Source organism: Trichomycterus rosablanca, chromosome 10 (genome assembly GCF_030014385.1).
Source record: "Trichomycterus rosablanca isolate fTriRos1 chromosome 10, fTriRos1.hap1, whole genome shotgun sequence".
NCBI classification, from domain to species: domain Eukaryota; kingdom Metazoa; phylum Chordata; class Actinopteri; order Siluriformes; family Trichomycteridae; genus Trichomycterus; species Trichomycterus rosablanca.
In genome coordinates this window covers 3,826,929-3,833,185 of record NC_085997.1, presented here as the reverse complement: position 1 = coordinate 3,833,185, position 6,257 = coordinate 3,826,929, and positions in this window count along the sequence as shown.

Here is a 6,257-nt window from a genome sequence, read left to right as displayed (position 1 = left end):
AGTTCAGTCTAGATGTCTAACCACAGTTGGGTAAGTGCAGGGTTACACAAGGGGCTTAAATATTCAGGTTGGGGAATTAGGAACAGGTGTGTACAATGTGGGATGTCATTGCCGTCAAAATAAGACTTAAATGTGGAACGCTAGTGTGGTCAGAACTTGACTACTTAATAGCAATACTCTACACTCCATAATGACAATATTAGAGCTAGGGATGTCCCGATCAAGGTTTTTTGTTTTAATTTTGATCCCGATCCGATACCGATTCTCAAACCGATACTTGTATTTTCTAGATATTGTCTAGATAAGAACTAGATAACACTGTTTACACAGTGCACACTTCAAGTACATTACAGTTATTCAAATTAATCCAATGTATATGTTTAACAACTGAATAGCTCTGCAGTGCTGTAGGAAAAAAATTGCCTGCATCCAAGCTATTGCTTAACGTTCTTTTACAAAATAAAGGTAAACAAACCTAGTGCAGCATTGTAGTAAAAATGAAGTGAGATAATTACAGTTTCACTTTGAACTTTATATTCAAAGAACATAATTCTGTTTAATGCAGTGATACACTAAAAATGAACAAAAATCTCCAATCACAAGTGGTGTAGCAGCTTAACTTGAATATAAAAAAACAAATAAGTTACTTAACAGCATTACAGTAAAACCTGAAAACCAAAATAAAATGGAAAGTCACTCTTTTGTTATGAAGGAAAGCCAGTTCTTAAAGTGCTTGTATTGTGACAATGGTTTGATGGACTGGTCTACGCAAAGTGAGTGTGTTTTGACCCTTTGGGGCTTCCATAGTGCATGGGATAGCGTGCTCGGCTCTGGCTGTCCGCTATTCAGAACAGAATAAGTTAATAAAGTGTTCTGCTCCCGACAATTTGTGAATATACCGTGTATTTTATTTCTTTATTAAGCGAGTGCATCACTACGACGCTCGGTTACATAACTAAGCCAATCAGAGAGCTCGATACTGAGACGTCGTTCAGTCTTGTAACACGTAAACTCGTAAAAGCTGTATGTTATGGTCCTGAAGTTTTCATACTCGGATTAAAAGTTATTGTTTTGTAAACCGGAGTGATCCTCGACTCACACACCATATAAACAGTAAAATTCTACAGTAATGAACGCAGCTCTGCTCCTACCGCCTCGTGAAACGCTCACATTGCAGACATTACACTTCACTGTTGGACTCGTTTCACTTTCCAATTTAAAGTATTTCCACACAGCGGACATGCTGACGTAAAACAAAAGATCGGGTTATGATCGGCATTAGTAAAGCCGATTTCCGATCAGTTAAAAATGCCTTGATCGGCCCCGATCCCGATCTGTGAGATCGGATCGGGACATCCCTAATTAGAGCTAGTGCAATTCTTCATTACATTATTTACAACATGTCACAGATGCAAATATAACATAAGGTAAGTTCAGGCAATCCAACTTTGGACTTTCTTTAGTTCTGTTTGTGTCATAGGTCATCTCGTTTCTCATTTACACTTAACAGAACTCTTTATCTGCTCACGAGTCTGGGATCTCTGTTGTAATATATTGTGCTTTAAAATGCACCTCAAGTTGTCAATGGGAGATTTCTGGACTGCAGACAGGCCAGTCCAGCACCTGCACTCTCTTACTAAGTAAGCACACTGCTGTAACACATGCATGATGTGTCATGGCATTGTCTTTTTGTAACAAACTTGAGAAAAGAGAAGCTGGCTTTTACATTGGTCAATATTTAGTTGATCCTTTTTCTCCTTGGGCTGGACAGTATGATGTCTGTTATTTCCAAAAAGCTATTTGAAGCTGGACTAGTCACACCCCAGCACAGGTTTACACTTTTCATTAGTGCATCTCAGGCCAGATTGAGCCTAGAGACATTCCTGGATGTTGCTGATACACAGTTTCCAGATCACCCGTTCCCAAGACCCAATTATGATAGCATTACTTGCCCATAATATGCCCCAGTCTCAACTGGTTTCTGGAATATGTTGCAGTGAAGTTAGAAGTTAAAATATATTAACAAAAAAATATGAAGTTAATAAGGTAACAGGTTAAAATCAATTAATTTTCAATTAAATACCTTCAGAAGATATTTGCAAATTTTGCAGAATTTACAAATCAATGCAAACGTTTCAATATAAATTAAAAGTAAATGAATTGAAGGTTTTTTTTTATTCAGACGGTTCTTTAATACCTTTTGTTATTAAAGCAGCAATAAAGACTACGTTTTTGGATAATACCGGAATAACCAAAACGAATTCCTTGCTCTAATAATGCTGTAGTTTTAGTGAAGTGCTACGCTGTGCCGCTGTCAGCTGACTCATTCTCTCACGCGCTGACTCTCTCTGACATTCTTTCCTGGCTCCATCACTGGGACAAAATCTGGAGGCAATTTGGAGATTTAGAATCCACTGTAATCAGGAGAAATGCTGCTATTGAGAACCATCCTGTTCAAACAAAACAAATAGCTCAGGAAAAGATGAAGAGCTGTTTCAGCTGCAAGAATTCAGTCTGATATTTGTAGTGATTGACTGGTGTATTGTGTGTGTGTGTGTGTGTGTGTGTCTTTTAATATCTTAAAAAAACCTACAAGCTTTCACCACAAATTCAAACTAATGCTGTTTTCCAGAGTCTATCCAAAACTTTGAGTTATAATCCTTTCTGACCGGTTTAACAAGAGTTCCAATGTCCTGATGTTTTATGCTTGGTTCTTTTCTTGGACCACAGAAATTTAATCAATTGGCAGTGAAGCTTCAAAGGAGAAACACATGTAGCATAAAACCATCATGCATCGAGTACAGATTACAGTCTGGTTGTAGATGTTACGCATTTAGGAGATATGTATGCCATGGCAGATGAGAGGTATGGTAGTTTTAACTGTTTCTGCAATTGTGCATCTTCTGCAACTTCAGCAGCAGGTCACTGCATGTATACACAAGAACAACACAGGTAAGAAAAAGGCACTAGTTAAATAGGGTAGGTATTAAGAAACACCAGGTATATCCACTAATTAACCTTTACATTCATCCTGCAATCTCCTTTGTCAGTGTATTGCATTTGTTTTACTTACACATCTGTCCACATTCAAAAGCAAGCCTTTGATTAGGATGGGTTGGGGGGGGGGGGGGGGGGGGTTTAATTCAATGTGCTCATTTGGTGCAGCCGTTGCAGAAATTACTGCACAATGGGAGATAAATGTCAGTTCTTGTTACTGTTCCTCTACATCAATGTATACTGTTGAATACTACTAACTGCTGGGGGAAACCTTTTAGTCAAATATGCATGTTTATATACAGAAATAAATACCTCAATATAATAATTTCATTACTTTCACACTATTTTGTTATTCCTTGTAAAATTTGAATGGTAATAGTAATATACTGAGACCACTTCCATTGAAAATTGACTGTTCCATCATCAGCCATTGATCAGGCATTTAAAATAATAGTATTGACTGTTAAGGGTCCCATACAAAAAAAAAAACAGAATCCAGAGCTACTGTTCTCTTGGTGTACGCCACATGTGCATAAAATCTTTCCTTTTGTTCAAAAGTCTGCTCAGAATTTCCATATCTGTTGGGATCCTAATGGCTTATTTGTATTCTATGGTACAATATGCAGTATAATGTAGTTCCTATTCTGACCTTAGTTCTGTTTTTAAACTGAGAAATGATGTTATCTCAACCATAGCACGTGAAACAGGCTGAAAAAAGGAATTGTGTAGACCCAGAACAATAGACAATAGTACTTAGACGCCCACATCTGAACATGAACTATGTCTGCTTGCTCTGTTTACCAACTAGACTAACAAAACAGAGCCTGGAGCAGTGGGGTCAGATGGGATATTAGAAAGTTACATGGGTAAGAGGGCTGGAGCTACAATATTAAAACGTTCAGAACCTGGTATCCGTAGAACACAGTATCAACATATATACTCCTTAAAATTACTCATCTTTGTAAAAAATATATACAGGTATAACATAACTACAACAATCTTAATATATGGGACATAATAGTCTTTGGCTTATCATGATTCCAGTAACAGTTCTATTTCTGTAACTAAATTTAAACACACAAACCATTTTGCCATACAAGTGGTAAACAATTACCGAAACACCACATAAAAAGGAGCTTGACTTTGAAGTGACACAGCATGTATCAGTTCTGACAATTAGCACTTTGATGTGATTTGATTTCAAAGCAACATGAGACAACTAATAGAGTTACTAAAAGGTCATGAAAACAACATATACAGTGCATTTGGAAAATATTTAGGCCCTGTGATCTTTTTATTGTGTCAGGTGCATCCTGTTTGCATTAATTTTCCCTAAACATGTTTTGAGCTGGATTTCTCCTGTTGCAATTTGAATTGATTGGGCATAGTTTCGAAAGGCACACCTGAGTCTATTATAGTCCACAACTGACACTGCAGTAAAGTAAAAAACAAGCCCAACCGTCTGTGAATCTCAATGATCAAAAAAATTCCCAGGACCACAGTGGCTTCAATAATTTTGAAATAAAAGAAGCTCGACACTAACATGAACCTTCGTACAGTTGGCCATCCACTCAAACTGTGCATCCAGGAAAAAAAGCTTTATTAGGGAGGTAAAAAATAACCCAATGTTTACTCTAAATGAGGTCCAGAGACGGTTGGGCTGACAACTTGGACATGCAATATGCAGCACTTAAAAAATCATGATGGAAGTCACTGTTGAGTTAAAGCCATATGACAGCCCACTTATAGTACAAATCCAAGTTCTTCATGATGGTCCCATGTTCCATACATACTGATAAAATTATTCTATAGTGGTTTAATGAAAACACCTTCTCCAATCACCATATAATTGGGGCAGTGGCTAAGTTAATGGCTCAGTAATCAAACAAATTGCCACTGTTAGGCCCTTGAACAAGGCTTGTGACCCTTGCTTGCGTTGTAAATGTAAGTCCCAGATTGTGAAGTAGATCTCCACCTTCTAAAAGAAAGGCCTACATTACACCATACGCCTTTCAGGACTTGTATGACCGCATTCCAGGAAGGATTACAGCTGTTCCTAAATCAGAGGGTTATCACACTTTTATTGGCTATTTGAATTGAATACGCTATACCCATTTCCAGTCATTTATCAACCCCTATGTACACCACACAACTTGCTAACAGCTGTATTTGCAGCTATATAAAATAAATGAAATGCTTTAAATTGTGTGGTAATATTTTGTAAAAGTCCCATTTTCTGTTCCAGCCTGGCACTGCCCCCCTGCACAAAAGCAAGGTCCATAGAGACATGATTGACGCAGTTGGTCGGGAGGAACTCCAGTAACCTGCACACAGTCCTGACCTCAGTTCCACCAAACATGATTTGGAACATCGTTTGTAAACCAGACCTTCTCGTCCAACCCTGGACCTGCAATGTTGGAGGGTTTGCACCAGAGGGTGCACCTCTGGTTTCCATTTTTGATACCCCAATATGGGGTAAGGCCTGGGTTTTGTAATTAAATGAACTTGCACGTGAATGCCCCCTTGTGGGAACTTTAGGTTACATCTTGTAGACCACAGTGGGACCAGATTGTACAGAGCAGAGCAGAGAGAGTAAGATGAGTTGTTTGTATTGCCTGAGTTGCAAAAAAATTATGGACAAAATGTGGGCCGCTTGGAAAAAAGTTTAATTGGCATGTTGAATTATCAGCCATATTTTTATTGGTCAAATGTTCATCACTGTCCATCACTTTCCACCATTCTTTGCTAATGCTGTTTGACATTTGCTGTCATGGCTGGCTGATTTCTGACCGTTTGTAGACGGTTTACCTTCAGACAACACGAATGGATGTTATGACACCAAATTTATCTTTATCTCTTAGTTGCAGTAAACAGTTAGATGTACTTCATCAGTCCACAGCGGTCTCACAGAGGTCATGTGAGCACAGTCGCACACTGTTCTGAATGATGAGACAAAAAAATTAATGTTTTTTTATGTGCCATGGAGATAGACGCCCTGGCCTAGATTTTACCTCTGAGCGCTGAACCAAAAACCATAGGCACCTGACAGCAGGGGCAAAAAGGGCTTTTTGTGGCTGTGTGAACACATTGTAAGCATGATAAGCATCTCTTTGTCAAACACATGATGTTTACACTGAGTTTTAACAATCTCGTAAGACCAGTCGGGCTAGAGCTGGCAAGATCAAGTCCACTGCGTACATAATAGCAACACATTCCTGACGTTGTAGGAGATCCAATAGTCCTCTCTGAATGTTCAGGTG